Genomic DNA, 16,295 nt, shown 5'->3' with positions numbered 1-16,295 from the left:
CTAAGACTCCATCTCTCTCTCTCTCTCTCACTCTCACTCACTCACTCACACCCCCCCCACACACACACTAAGACTCCATCTCACACACACATGCTCTAGGCGGAGCATTTGTTCCTACCACCCTTCATCCAACCTTACCCGTATGATAAACAATCACCTTAATTTACTTGCATAACATGGACAAATTCCACTTTACTTTAGTAGTCAGCAAACTTATCATCTGTACCCTTATAAAAAAACGAGTTGGCATAGATGGTGTGCCTGCCATCTTGTAATACAGACCGTCTGATCTATATCAGACAAATAGAATGCAAACTATGATAACTTTACAAAAGATACCCGCACCTCTCTCCACATCTTTATCTCCCACAACCTCATTGCTCAGCAATTAAAAAAGGAAGTCTCTGGAACAATCTAGCATGTTGGCCGCTGTCGCCTGCCGGCGCCGTCCATCCCCATGCCTCTGCCCATTCCCACCACCAGTCACCACCACGCTCCGCTCCTCCTCACCTTATCTCTCATCTTTCATTTTTTCGATGACATTCTCGAGATACAAGTTTTCTGATAAAATTCTCGAGATATCATTAGTTTTTACACATGGGATTACTCCTGCATGGGTCAATCACAACAGGTGTTTTGTAAAAAAGTGCATATTGATGTTCCGTGCAATGCACGAGCATCTTGCTTGTAATTATATAACGCAAATCATGAGGAGGAAGTGACATTTTTTACACAACCACGTTAACATGGCCACGTAAATCACTAGCTAATGTAAATACTATTATACTTCTATCCCGATGCAAAAGGTTGAGTACATGTCCGATGAGTAGAGTCGCAAACACGCACTCTGTCTCTCTAAATCTCTCTCTCTCACACACACACCAGTTACATGACGCCCACTTAAGCAGACACATATGTTACAATTTGTGCACCCGCAGGTACACGTGATGCTGCGCATTTATTTAAGCCGAAAGGCGAACCCAAATAGTAGCTACATTCTATCCCCTCCCACCGCCTCTTCTCTGGTCGCCAATGCCCGGTAGCCATGGCCCGGCCGAAGGTAACAACATACGCCATACTCCCGTCGGAGCGGCGCTTTAATATGGAAATTTTAGTGGTCATGCATGCATCTTTTTGTGCTAGCACTCCTATATAAGGGTTGACCGGTCGCTTCCCACGGAGGTGCGCGGGTGGTGGAAGATGAAGGAGAAGGGAAGCGGGCTGTGGAGTAACGTTTTTTACCACAATTTCTTAGGAAATTGAGTGCAATAATTGAGTAGTTTTGCAAACTACTAGTACTACACGTGAAACGGTTCAAAACCTATACTCCCTTGCCAGTGCACACTTCTCGCGTGAAACGGTCAGCATCGGCGTGGAGCGTCAGTGCTACATTAATGCCCGGCCAGAGCGGAGGCGACCTCTCACTGGCGCCGGCTTTGAAGTGGCGCGACGGACGAGAGAGCGTCGCTTCCCAGTGCACGCGACTGCTCCGCGTCAAGACTGGCCATAGGCCCTGTTTGGATCCATGGGTTAGAGTTAGTTTGAGCTACTTGGGGCTCAAATAGCCCTAAAGTATCCAAGCATGAGGGTTTAAATTGGAGCAAGTTGCACCGAACCCACCAAAAAAACTATCACACCCAAGAGGTGCTAACTGGAGATAGTTCTCATTGGGACCACTGAAAAATCACTTTTCTCTCTCCATCAAGTGCATTTATTGTCAATCTAACCCTGTCACCCAAACACATCTTTGGCTACAATTAGTTCAGGGTTAGTCATGAATTAGTCTAACCTCTAGCTAAGTTAGAGTATCAAACATGAGTAGTATAGGACATGCAAGTTGCTCAAAGCATACAGTCAAATTCGAACATGAAAGGATTTTTTTCTTTTTGAAAATGGAACGTGAAAGGAATTTTTTTAGAATGCTCTTGGCATGTCGCTAACATGTGATGAGTTAACCGACCTCAATAGACGGCAAAAACGCCATCCCACCGCACTTTGAGAGAGACAAGGAGGGAGAAGCGATACAGGCTGCTGGATTACTAGAGATTGGTGTCGCACGGAAGCCAGGAAATATGGTGATAGCGTGGGTTAGCCATGTACTAGTATGATGTAACTACACTAGGCTGCCGTGTTTCATACTCTTCCAGTCCACTGTGGAGATGATTGGTTGATTTTATATTGCTGAATAATATTAAATATTATGAGTGCAGATGCTCCACCACGAGGTTCCTTGCTCCTTCTCGGTCATCGGGAATCTATGTTCTTCCACTCTATTTTTTTTACGTGAGCTTTGCTCATCCTTTTGCCAACACGCGAGACATCTAGCATCAAGGTGCACTTGTTATGCAAGGATCACTCCATCTATATGAAGAACACGTGGGACTGGAACTATGAGACAGACATGTACCCAGGAGTGGACGTATGAACCTGAGTAATGTAGCGCAGTACGTGAAGTAGAAAGGCACAAATGGTATGAACATGCGTGGCATATAGGGTGTGTTTGGTTGGGTTCTCATCTCAGCATAGTTGTTCCCTCTTCATGCATGCTCTCTTCATGCATGCTTCTAGTGTATTTGTGCTAAACTAGTGTCGACTCATGCACCCTCCATACACTCTACCAAACACCCAAAAGTAGGTCGAGAAGGGAACTCTTGGGCGGCATTTGTCTCTTACTACGTACTACCACTAAATGTTGTACGTGCAATGCACGGTGATGTTATGGAGTACGTGCCTAAGTACTCTACTACTACTATATTAGTTGGAGGCACATATTAAATTTTATATTTGTTTACGTGTATGCCCCGAGACCTTCCAACTAGACATGTCTTTCTCTCTAGGTCGCACTTTGTATCGTTCATACCACTAAGTACTACTACGTGTGGTCTCTGACCCAGAAATGGAAGAAGTGGAGACGCTCTACCACGTTGTTTTTTTGCGCTGGGCTCTACCACGCTGTTCATGTCCCACTCCTTTCGCTGACGTGTGGGACATCCAGCACGTGCCGTGTTTGGCACTCTTCATCGTAAGAGTTGAAACGCTAGCATTCATCAGAAATAAAAAATAATTATAAATCAGCAGTGATACTATTTTTTTTGAGAACCAATCAGCAGTGATACTATACCACACGGTTTCCTTGCTCCTTGATGTCGGACAGAATACTTCTGTTTGCCAACATGTGGGACGTCGACCATCCTGGTCCACTTGCCATGCACGCAGAACTCCAAGTGAGAGTCACCCCGGTTGTCGCGCCGCAGTAACAATGACTAATGAGCCGTAAAATCATAGGCCCACTTCCCACTTTGAAGTTGCTCGGACGAAGGAACCATCATGACTTCGTTGAATTCCGCTTCTTGAAGAAAACTACTGTACCAGCAGTACTGCTAGCTACAGTAGTTACTCCAATAGAGGCCTCCTTTCGTTCATAGGATAGGAATTTTATAGGAATATGAAAATCATAGGAAGTGAGATGACATGCATCTCAATTACTATAGAGAAAGAGATGCCATTTAATGCATAGGATAGGAATTTTTTTATTTAGTCTAGGCTAATGTACTGGTAATTTGCTCTAAAAACTACCGTAGTAACTAGTAGTACTAGTACATGCTCGTACTCAGACACAGACACACACTAACTACTAGTACTACTACTTCTCACATGCTGGCCAGACACCGTCGTTCTCCTTCCCGGCTTTGTAGACGACACCCCACTGTGCTTGGATCTCCGCCGACCTCTCTGCAGCAGCGCGTGCGTCCTTTTCTTTCTTGCAACGGCGGGCCTCTCTTTTCTTGAGTGCTTTCTGACTTTTCCGCTCCCTCTGTGCGGCTTTGGCCGCCTCTTGCTCTACCGCCCATTCGGCCTTGGCATCTTCAAATTACTCCCACATAGTTGTGAGGTCGCGAGCGGCAATGAACTCGGCACGGCGGGATGCCATCGCTTCCCTACCATTTTGTGTGCGCTCGTGGGCGGCGCGGCGGGATGCCATCGCTGCCATACCAGTTAGTGTGCGGCGCAGTGGCATGAACGACGCTTGGTGAGAGCTCTGGGGTGGAGTGGCCAGACAACCGTATAGTTCATTGGTTTGTCAAGATCTCAAGGACAGAAGACGAAGGAAATTTGGATTCCCCTTCAATCCTGATTATTTATTACCAAGTAAAATGCATTTGCGGTCATTGAACTTGTCTTAATAGCTCACTTTGATCATTGTATACGAGATATGGTGATTATACGGTCACTGCCTCAGCGTATAGCTTCTTATTTGTCTGGTTGACCAGTCAAACAGTCCGTATGCGCCTCATCAGCTCATGTTCTTTATCTATCTATGCGGGCCTACCTGTCAATGGAGAAAGAAATACTGTAAAAACCAAAATTATGCGTATGTGGGGAATCAAACCACGGACTCGTTTCTTCAACGCACCCTCGTCAGCCAAATGAAAATGAAATACTTCGCGTCGGACACTCCCCTCACGCTATCAAAGCATGCTAATGCATGCACGTCGCCCTCTAAATCAAAGTCCTGCTCATGGAGCAACGCAAACGGTGAGCCCATCACCTGCGCGCCCCGGCAGTGCCTGACATTACTGTATAGACGTTTGATGGAGGCCTACGCGAACGCTGAGCATGTATTCACCTGGCTCAACACCAACGGTCATACTCGGAGTGCCTTACTCATGTATATCGTTCATCACAACGACAATCTATAAAACAGCCTAGCTAGAAAGGGTACTATGGTAGTATGGTACGGAGTGTGTACTATCGTGAGCGACCGATCTTAGTGCCACTGCACACGAGTGTGTGTCTGATTGATTCGTCCATTATTTGTAAGTTATGCATGGTTATGTGGTGTCTATGGTGGTCGTCGAAGGCTAGCTGGCGATAAGAGCGGTTGTCAATACGTGTCGCGTATGCTTCAAAGGCTCGTCATCCATACGCCAGCTGCCCGCCGCATGCATGCATAGCAAGTACTAAAAACTGGGCTATAAGCCCGCCTATGTGGAGGAGAGAGAGGCATTGACAAAGTCAAGGAGTGGGCTCTGGAAGAGCCCGTCTCTACACGTGCTCCTAGGTATAAAAAAATAATTCTAAAAAGGCATAAAAAACAATTGTGTTTAAAAAAAGAAAGGTAAAAAACATTTGAGAGGAAATAGATAGAGAGAAAGTGAGAAAAGGTGTAACCTTATAGCCAACCTTATAGTCAACAGTATGGTAGCATTACATGAGGAAGGAGGGAGTGGTGCACATGCCAAGTTCACTGGGCTGCCATGTTCGGACAGTGGAGACAATAGCTTTCATCAAAAATAAACAATGAATACTCGTTGCTCGTCCTCCATATTGGAAAGAATACTTTCATTCGCCGACATGGGACATCGACCATCCTGGTCCACCTGCAATGCACAAAATTATCCTAGTCTACCCCGGTCGTATCGCAGGCCCAACCTTTCCCACTGTAAGTTGTTCAGATGAAGGAACCATCATGACTTCGTTGAATTCCGTTTCTTCAAGAAATCTTACTGTACCTACAATACTGCTACCACACGTGAAGATTGGATGGCATTGTACCACGTCATATCACTGAAACCCAGTAGGCCAAACTAGCACGCCTAGGTCATCTGTTTTGGAATGGAGGGAGTATGTCTCTGCACTGCTATGATTTTGTGTTGTACGTCTCTGCACTACTAGGAAAAGGCTTGCTAGTGGCGCACCTGTTTTGGCCATTAATGGCGCACTAAAGGTGCGCCACTAGCATCACGCCATTAGTAATTAATACTAATGGCGCACCCCTTGTGCGCCATTAGTATACCAGACAGTAGTGGCGCACCAGGGAGTACGCCATTAGTATGTCAAGTGGTGCACCATTACTATGGCGCACCACATAGAAGTGCGCCATTACTAACAAAATTTTTTTCAAATTTTTTTAATCTCGGGTCAATATACTTAATCTCAAGTCAAATTGCACTCTGTGGTCAAACTTCCCGTAAGGTCACCCATCCTCACACTACTCCAACCCAAGCACGCTTAACTTCAGAGTTCTATCCAACCCCAGCACCAGCTCACTTAACAGGTACTTGTTGATATATGTAGCATATCAATCCTATTAAACCTTGTTGATGTCTAGGACTTTGTTCATGTTCATGAGTGTGTTGAAATTTTGAAAAAATATTTCAAACTTCCGTTCATATTACGTATCATATTTTGAATATTTATTCAAAAAAAATTGAAACTATTTTTTTTCTGTTACTAGTGGCGCACCTAGCAAATGGTGTGCCACTACTAAGTTTGACTTTTTTTTTCATATTTCCATTTTTTCTGTTACTAGTGGCGCACCTAGCAAATGTTGCACCACTACTAAGCCCTGCATCTTTTTTTTGTTAGGTTTCTTCAACGGGGTTCCCCCCGTTGAATTCGGATGTAACTTTTCGAGTAGATGATTTTTCATATAAAAAACTTTTTAATCCGAGTTCGTATGCAAAAGTTATGCCCATTTTACAAATTCCATAGAGATTTTGCAAATAAAGTCGAAATTCATATTTGTAAATTTTCTCAATAACTAAACCACATATCACATGGGAAACTTATTCTATTTTATTTTATTGACATTTCCATCATTTTATTTTATTTTTTTTAAACTGAAAAGGCGGTCCACGGGGGGGGGGGGGGGGGGGGGGGGAGGTTGCATTCAGTGGAATTTTTGGGCAAAGTTAGTAATGGCGCAGGCGCACCGTGGGTGTGGTGCGCCATTACTAGTTTAACTAGTAATGGCGCACCACACCCACGGTGCAACATACTAGTTTTGAAAAAAAATAAAAAAAATTAGTAGTGGCGCACCGAGGGTGTGGTGCACCATTACTATTTAAAACTAGTAATGGCGCACTATCCTCTAGTGCGCCATTACTAGTTTTTAAAAAAATAAAAAAAATTGTTAGTAGTGGCGCTCCGAGGGTGTGGTGCACCATTACTAGTTAAACTAGTAATGGCTCATTATCCCTGGGTGCGCCATTACTAGTTTTGAAAATAAAAAATATTGTTAGTAGTGGTGCACCGTGGATGTAGTGCGCCATTAGTATTTGGACACTAATGGCGTACCAACACATGGTGCACCACTGCTATATAGCAGTGGCGCACCACATATGTGGTGCGTCATTAATGTCCATATTATCTATAGGCCTTTTCCTAGTAGTGATGTACTTTTGCTATGATTTTCCTACCCAATGAACCAAATGAGGCCTGAATGTATTCGTGTCGACTATTGTCTGATCAATCGCTAAGCCTACAATTTTAGGAGCTAGGGCTATTGGTCGATCGACGGCAGATAAGTATAAGCGTACCACGAGCTCATCAGCCCCAACGTTTATCTCCGGTGAGTGTTTTGCAAGTACTATAGCTCGCATAGTAGCTAGCCTACTAACACCAAGAATCATCAAACAAGCCATGCTAATATGATAAACAATTCAAACTTACATCTAAGCATGCCATATGTTACATAAAAAGCTGGTGAGGATACATATGTTTCCATAACTCGGAGAGGGTTCGCATGATTCACTATCAAACAAAGTAGCAAGTACTACCACACAAGATAGTGCACTAGCCCTAAGATGGTTTGATAACATGCATCGTTCTGGTAATTAAACACAGGGCAATGCAAACTACCCTGAAGGATTAGCGCGACCAACTATTTCTTGTCATCGATCTCTCGGGCAATGACCACAACACAGACAGCGGCATGGGAATCGATCTCTGGGGCGATGTCCACAGGACTGACCGCGGCATCGGAATCGATCTCTGGGGCGGTGTCCACGGGATGGGCAGCGGCATCGGAATCGATCTCTGGGGCGATGCCAACAGGACGGGCCGCGACCCTAACATATTAGCAAGCACATTGCAAATAATCAAAAACCACAACTATGGTAATAAGCCATTATTTTTTACCTTGTGCAGCTCACCGGGGGATCTCATCCCTTCGGGGGCCATCTCCTCGTCCTCGATGGGCGCCATCACCTTGCTAGGGGAATACTGCTTCTCAACAGTCACTATATCCTCAAACTCGACCTTGAGCCTCGCTTAGGTGGCCATTAGAGTTTCTGGGGGGCACGGTGGGGCCCTTGCTATTCTTCCAACTTTCTTTGAGGAATTCGTCCGCCAACGTCGTCAACTCTTTGGCCAGTGCTTGCTTCTTGGAGTTCTTCGTCTCCATGGGTTGGCCCGCCAACATGGTCAACTCGTTGGTCGGTGCTCGCTTCCTGGAGATCGCTGTCTCCAGTGGGTTGTCCGCTGGCAACTCTTTGCCTAGTGCTTCAAGATCCATCAATGAACTGACAAACAAAAAGCAATCGAAAGGAAACCACAATCGCAATGAAGATTCTTGGAATGAAAATATAGCAGCATAACTGATTCACCCACCTTTCCTTTGTCGGCATGGAAGAAAAATAGCAGAAGTGAGTAGCCTGGAGTGAGGTTTTCTTCAAGAAAGGGAAGAAAGGGCTTCAACGAGCATTCCAGTGAAATGATGGTTGCTTCGTCCAGTCCAACTTGGAGGCCACCTTACCACTGCTGGTAAAGGTGTGGGTTTTGTGATATGACGGGTCATGACGGCCACACCGGGGTGACAGGTGAGTCTCGACTGTAGCACCTCGCTGTGATTTGGTGGATGGCACGCGGGCCCAGATGTTTTGAGACTAGCCACAATGGGGAGTAACATACACATATCCCTAGACTATATTACTACCTTCATAGTGGGTAGTAACATAAGTGTGGTAACATGCAAAGCTTTATTTATTAGGTTATAGACTCATATTGCATTGGGACGTGTGATGTTACAGTAACTAGCTAAGTTACTCAAACTACCTCTTTCCTCATTAATTAACTCATTGACACATAAGCAAATTTGCTGAGTTGGACTCGATGTTACTGCTGAAGTTACTCCCACTATGGCTAGTCTGATGTCCCACATGTAGATAGAGCAGCTAGTCATATAGGAATGCTCAATATTGTGCACCGCGACCAAGGCGGAGAGGAAAACGAGAGAACTACGTAATTAATGCATGAGTTTAATTAGGGTAGTTTTTTAAAGTACGAGATACATTCCTCCAATCGCAAAATGCCTTGGTTCATGAGATTTGAGATTTGAGCCCTATAAACCGGAAGGGAGGGAGTACTGCACGCGGTGTAGTCTAGTCACTTGTTGAAATCTCTAGAAAGGCAAATACTCCTTTCTGGTTTACAGGGCTATACTACTCCCTCCGTCTAGGTGTGTAAGTCATCTTACTAAAACCAAATAGTCCCAAAACACTTAGGCGCGGTGCATTAACTTCTACCGTGTTTCTTGTTTCTTGACATATCAACCAATAAGAGGTGAGAGGTGTGCATGCTTTTAATGACTTGCAGTGGCTAGTTCACTGCATGAAATGCTATTAATTAGCAAATAAACATTGGTGACCCCAGAAGGAAACGGTGCTAAGCGCGTGGACCTATGCAGAATGAGTATCAACCAATGGATGATGGAGTTTAATTGTTAAAAATTCAATGAGGGAAGCTTAGCTACAAACTCAATGACTTACTCACCTAGACGGAGGGAGTAGCAAGTACCAGTACTACAATAGTGGGCTCAAATATCAATTTTGCCTCATGCAAGAGCCTGGCTACTATATGTGTGCTCCAAGGCATCGCACCACGCGAGCGTTTGCAACTGCCACATTCAGGTTGTGCTTGGCTCTTCGCCTCTTCGAGAAGACGAACAATGATGTTACTCCTACTTCTAAAGTATCGAATCCACTGCTGCATGTCCGTCCACCTCATGCGGGAGGGATAACATGTAGTGAAAGCTTCTACTTACTGCTCCTGCCTTTGCGTCTATGACAGGTGGGCCCAATAGGTGGTTGGCCCTCCTGTCATGCAGCCAAAGGCAGGTGCAGTTAAGGCACCGGACCTCAGTCCGCGAGGGGGAGTGCGTTGTAGTAATCAAATTTCTCGGTCTTATACAAGTTGACGCGACACATCAAAGCACTGCACTCGATATAAGTCTTTTTACACATTTCAAATGGACTACAACATACGGATGTATGTAGACATATTCTGCTTCGTACGTAGTCACTTGTTGCAATCTCTAAAAAGACTTATATTTGGAAATGGAGGGAGTACAAAGCATGCATGCAAGCCGTGACTTTCCTTTTGATACTTGCATGTGTTGATTTGATGCACCTTGCCAAATTTTGACTATAAATTTAACTAACCAAATTTTCATGCATGTCACAAAAAATTACGGGGCTGTTTGGATTGTGACTATGTTTGTCTTATGTTGCCACATTATTTTTCCCACACTTGCCTAACTTGAGTTTCTCAAATTGTTAGACACACTTTGGCTTGCCTAAGGGAATCTTGCCACAATTTTTGTGTCTATGACATGTGGGGTTCACTTCTAATAAAAAAAATTCTTTTCTTAGGTGTGGCTAATAAAAAAGACTTATATTTAGGAACGGAGGGAGTAGAAAATATAAATAATAGTGCATGTTGGGGCAACCCACGTTTCCGCTAATTTTAGCCGTGGGCTTGTTCACAATTTTTACGAGGGGGTGGTTGTTCATTTAATGGAGGGACTTGTAGTACCAGACTTGAACGATACAAAGTGCGACCTGGCACACTATAACACCACTTGGAACAAGTGGGTAGCTATCTCAAAAACAATCAACAACTAAAAAAACCTGCGACCTGGCATGTAGTACATGATTTTAAACGATTGTTTTGATGGAGTGAAAAAGGAAAACTACCCCACTACGTATATATAGGTCGGAGCCTCCGCGCTTGCTTACTAGGGTTTCTCTATTCACACACTCTCATCCTCTCCAGATCTAAACATGATAGGGGTGGTAACACTGTCTTTCTCCCTTCAAAAAACATTGTCTTTCTATCCTCAGCGTTGGTTACAGATCCAGACGTATCCCCCTCCGCCGGTGAAGGGGAGGAGGGGCAGCGTTTAGGCCGTCGTTGATAGCGAGGGAGGAGACCCACTGCCGGCCGCACCGTTATCTCTGGCCGAGCACCAGCGCGGGAGGTCCTCCGATCCTTTCGCCGTTGCCTGTGAGCGGATCCGGCCTCCCGCCGCCCACCTATCCACATCCCGACGACCTTCAGGTATAACTTCGTTCGAAACCGCCTTAGATCTACTTCCCCAGCTTGCTACGTCACTGCATGTGCATCATTTTCTACATCTCAGCCCCTCTCGATCGTATGGTCCAAAGTCACCTATTTTTTTCTTCTATTGTTAGAGATAAAGCTACTTCATGGAGTCGAATCTTGTACTCCCTCCGTCCGAAAATACTTGTCATTGAAATGGATGTATCTAGATGTATTTTAGTTCTAGACACATCCATTTGGATGACAAGTAATTTCGGATGGAGGGAGTAATTGGTTCAAACAAGAAATAAAGTGGGGGTGGGGGAATTTAGTATGTACATCAGACTTGGTACAAACAGGAAGGAAAGGGTGTGAAAGTAGTACAGACTGGTCATCCAACTGGTCTCTGGGTCGAAAAGGGAAATATAGAGGTAACGTTGTACACAGTGGTATGAACAGGACTTGATTTGCTATCCACACATAGGAGTAGGTGGCTAGAGTGAAAAAAAGGGACCAACCCAGATATGTTTCTTGGATGTTTGTTTCTCGGGGCAACAAACTATGAATCACCACTTTATGCCCCTGTTTACATACATGGTGCTGGACTGCTGGTGCACCCACTGTCCCATGCCCTTATACCAAATATTTAGTTGTTCTTAATCTAATGTCCCTGGTAACAATGAAGCCATGCCACTATTATAAGCCATGAGAAGTTTAGCCAAATGTTTTTTCCTGTAATTGTTTGAGACTCTGACTGTTTCCTCTGCACCTTTTTGTGCAAACAGGGATATCCAATTCACCTGGTTGCTGTTGTGACCTTTTGGTGCACTGCACAAAACTCTTCTTAAAAGAAGTGAATTTTGTGTTGTTTAACTGGAATGTCAGAATGGAACAGTTGGTTCATTTCGGTGGAACTGCACAAAGGGAGATCTGTGTTCCAATCCTCATCATCCATATTGGCGCCATAACCTTCCTTTAGGTAAGAATGATATTTAATGCATGTGTTCATCTCTATTTTCCTACTGCCATGAGAAAATAATGCTATTTTTTACTAGTACACTTGTACTTCCTCACTGACAAAACCAATTCTAAAATAGAAGCCAATCATGTACTTGGTTCAATGAGGAAGAAGAATAAACAGTGCCAAGGCGATCTTGCTGAAGCTAGAGGCCTCAGTCGAGGCCATTCAAGGGCTCCGGCAATGACTACCTTACATGTGAGACGATCCTCCAGGGATCCCTTCCACTTCTGCTGTCTCACTTAATTAATTAGGAGTACTTAAGTACCACTAATTTATTGCTGCCTAATTTTCCTGTCAGAGTTAAACAAATCTTTAGTAGGACCCTATGCTGAATCATGTACGTGTGTATTTTTGTCTATGGAGGTGAATCATGTGGTGGAGCAGGGAGGGAATATTATTAGTGTCATGACATAATAGTGCTATTGTTTTGCATGTCAATTTATTGCCATTAGTTCAATGAGGCAATGTTTTGCGTATTGTCCATCATGAATTTGATGCTACTATTTGAGTAATATGCTAATGTCTTCCTATCCTTTCTCACTAAGCTAATGAAGGTTTCACCTTGTTCCTACTTGTGCAAACAGGGATCATGTTGTGTTTTAGTGGAACTACACAAGACAATACAATGAACTGTATCCCAGCCAGTGCTTTAACTCTGCTGGAAGTTCTTGATAATATTTCGATATAATCTCAGCACTGGTAAACAAGAGTGATTTCAACCATACATTTGAAGTGCACAAAAATATATACCATTGAGTGATTCCAGTGAGTGCTTTATCATCTCTTATGGGACTACATGAATAAGCTTTTTTTCTCAGGTTGGTACGGGCCTAAGGCCTTCATCCATATTAGTTTGCTATCATCTCTATTTGTATCATGCTACTGTCATGAGAAACTCCTTTATCTTTGCACATTAAAGTTTTGCAACCTATGATAAATGGCAATGCTTTGAGTGTTGAGCTAATTGGCATTGATTAAATAAACTAATACCTCTCTTTAAGCAAGACTACTATTGTCGGTGTCAAAACTGGCGGATCTCGGGTAGGGGGTCCCGAACTGTGCGTCTAGGTGGATGGTAACAGGAGACAAGGGACACGATGTTTTTACCCAGGTTCGGTCCCTCTCGATGGAGGTAAAACCCTACTCCTGCTTGATTAATATTGATGATATGGGTAGTACAAGAGTAGATCTACCACGAGATCCGAGTGGCTAAACCCTAGAAGCTAGCCTATGGTATGATTGTCGTTCGTCGTACGGACTAAAACTCTCCGGTTTATATAGACACCGGAGAGGGGTAGGGTTACACAGAGTCGGTTACAATGGGAGGAGATCTTCATATCGTATCGCCAAGCTTGCCTTCCACGCCAAGGAAAGTCCCATCCAGACGTGGGACGGAGTCTTCAATCTTGTATCTTCATAGTCCGGGAGTCCGGCCAAAGGTCTTAGTCCGGCCATCCGGACACCCCCTAATCCAGGACTCCCTCAACTATCTTTCTAACTTTACCCATTAAGATAATGAGGGTGCTTCTATTTGTTAGTGTATGTTTCATCAACTAGTCCCACTATTACAGTAATCTCACTCTCTCAATATATGTGCCAATAGGGATGCTTGATTTTGGTGAAACTGCACAAAAACTTGGGTGCTTCATTGCCTCAACAGCTTCCGTCCTTTCCTGTCAGTCGCTAATCTTGGCTTGCTTTCTTCCTTCGCTGTCAGTCACTTCGCTTATCTCGGCTTCCAGTCAAAGGAAATAGTAATTGATATGCTACCTCACACAGGTTGGTACTGGTCTTTATCCTGATTATTGTGCTTCTCATGTATTGGTACTTTGGTATTGTGCTACTGTTTGCCGATTTTATAAAGGAGTAACTTGGAGCCTGAACTCGCAGGCAAATCATTGCATTGGGTGATTTCAATAGAACTGCAAAAAATGATCAGATGGACAAATACTTATGTTGCTGCCATGTACTCCAAAGTACACTCAGACAAGCATCGATGTTACAAGAAGTGCCCGTATTCATTCGAGTATCAACTGGCGTCAACCAGTTGTCAAACTTGAAAGGGCTAGTTATCGACTAGAGGGGGGGGTGAATAGGCAATTTTTATGAAAGTCTTCAAAACATGCAAGTTTCAAAGATAAACAATAGAAATGACCTAATTGATATGCAGCGGAAGATAAACTACACAAAGCAAGCCATAGTCAAGTATGCAATAGTGGTAACGTACGAAGACTAACAGCAGCTAGGTAGTAAGGATCAGGATGGAAGATAGTATGAAGCCAATCAACAATAGTAGTCAAGCAATGAAGTCAATCAGATAAGACAGATAAGCAATGACTTCACGAAGACAAACTCAAAGTGAGGGAGGGAAGAGATAGAACCAGTCACTTGTTGAAGACACATGATTTGTTGGACCAGTTCCAGTTGCTGTGACAACTGTACGTCTGGTTAGGGAGGCTGAGATTCAACTCAGAAGGCCGTGTCTTCACCTTATTCCCCTTGAGCTAACGACACCCGGTCCTCGCCCAATCACTCTGGTAAGTCTTCAAGGTAGACTTCTGAACCTTCACAGACTTTGTTCACCCGGCAATCCACAATGACTCTTGGATGCTCAGAACGCGACGCCTAACCGGCTGGAGGATGCACAGTCCTCAAGTGTAATAAGTCTTCAGGTCACACAGACAGAAAGACTTTAGTGATGCCTAACACTCTTTGGCTCTGGGTGTTTGGGCTTTGTCCTCGCAAGGATTTCTCTCTCAAAGGCTTCGAGGTGGGTTGCTCTCAAAACGACAAAAGCCGTAAACTAACTCTGAGCAGCCACCAATTTATGGTGTAGGGGGTGGGCTATTTATAGCCACAAGGCAACCCGACCTGATATGTCCGAAATGACCCTGGGTCACTAAGGAACTGACAGGTGTTCCAACGGTCAGATTTCAAACACACACGGCAACTTTACTTGGGCTACAAGCAAAGCTGACTCATCCAGCTCTAGATAAGATTTGCTCACATTGTCTTCGCTCGAAGACATAGGATTTGGGTTGAGCATCACTTCGGTCACTCTGACTTAGTTCACTTGGACCCCACTTAACAGTACGGTGGTTCCTATGACTCAACAAAGAAGAAAAGGAAACAACAAAACGATTCAGTCTTCGCGCTCCATAGTCTTCACTCAATGTCTTCTCATGTCATAGACTTAAGTGTGAATATCTTCACACACCACCATTGTCTTTAATGTCTTCATACATTTTTAGGGGTCATCTCCGGTAGGTAAACCGAATAATTGAGGGACACTACCTGCGTTATCCTGCAATTCTCACAAATGCATTAGTCCCTCAACCACCTTTGTCGTCAATACTCAAAAACCAACTAGGGGTGGCACTAGATGCACTTACAAAACTCCCAAGTATTAGGAGAGTGAACGCCAAAAATATTGCTTGTTGCATAGCATAGAACACATTCCAGTGTTTGGTCCCAACTTGTGCCTTTTGGTTATCGGTAGATATGGTAGCCAACTGTATGGCATGGAGTCTAAAGATTCCAGACAAGTTGGTTGACGCGTATATTCATCTGGCACTTAATCAGTTTGCACGCCAGGGATGCTCCATTTCAGTTGAACTGCACAAAAAAATTGGGTGGTTCATTTTCTCAACCGCCTCCTTTCTCGTCTGCAATGTAGAATGTTGGTAAGCTACATGACCAAGATAAGCAAGTAAACTAGTTGGATGAAAGTAGTGGCCAAGTTGCTCAAACCTCGCTCAGCACGAGGCCACTATTTGAGGATAAACCTACAAGCAAAGTTCAGATTGTCTGTGCTGCCTCTTATGTACTCAAAAGTTTACTTGTACAAGAACTATTTTAGCAAGAAGTACCTCCGACTGAACACCATTTACCAGTCTGTACCCTAGGTAATTAAAGTTCGTCCATGGATCATATTGGCTATGATCTCAATCATTTGGATGCATAAACATACTAAACATGTGTATATCTGAATCCTTTTGCGAATTATGTATGAATATTGTCGTGTGATCTATCAATCATTTGGATGCATAGATATGCCGAGCTTGTGTATATATGAATCTTTTGAGTTGTTGATAGTGAATTTTGGCTATGAATATGAATGTGTCCTGTGAATGTGAGTTTGATACGAATGTTTACCTTTTCTGTTGTATTT

Source organism: Triticum aestivum, chromosome 3B (genome assembly GCF_018294505.1).
Source record: "Triticum aestivum cultivar Chinese Spring chromosome 3B, IWGSC CS RefSeq v2.1, whole genome shotgun sequence".
In the NCBI taxonomy this organism is placed as follows: Eukaryota; Viridiplantae; Streptophyta; class Magnoliopsida; order Poales; family Poaceae; genus Triticum; species Triticum aestivum.
Note: the sequence above shows the minus strand (reverse complement) of the source record.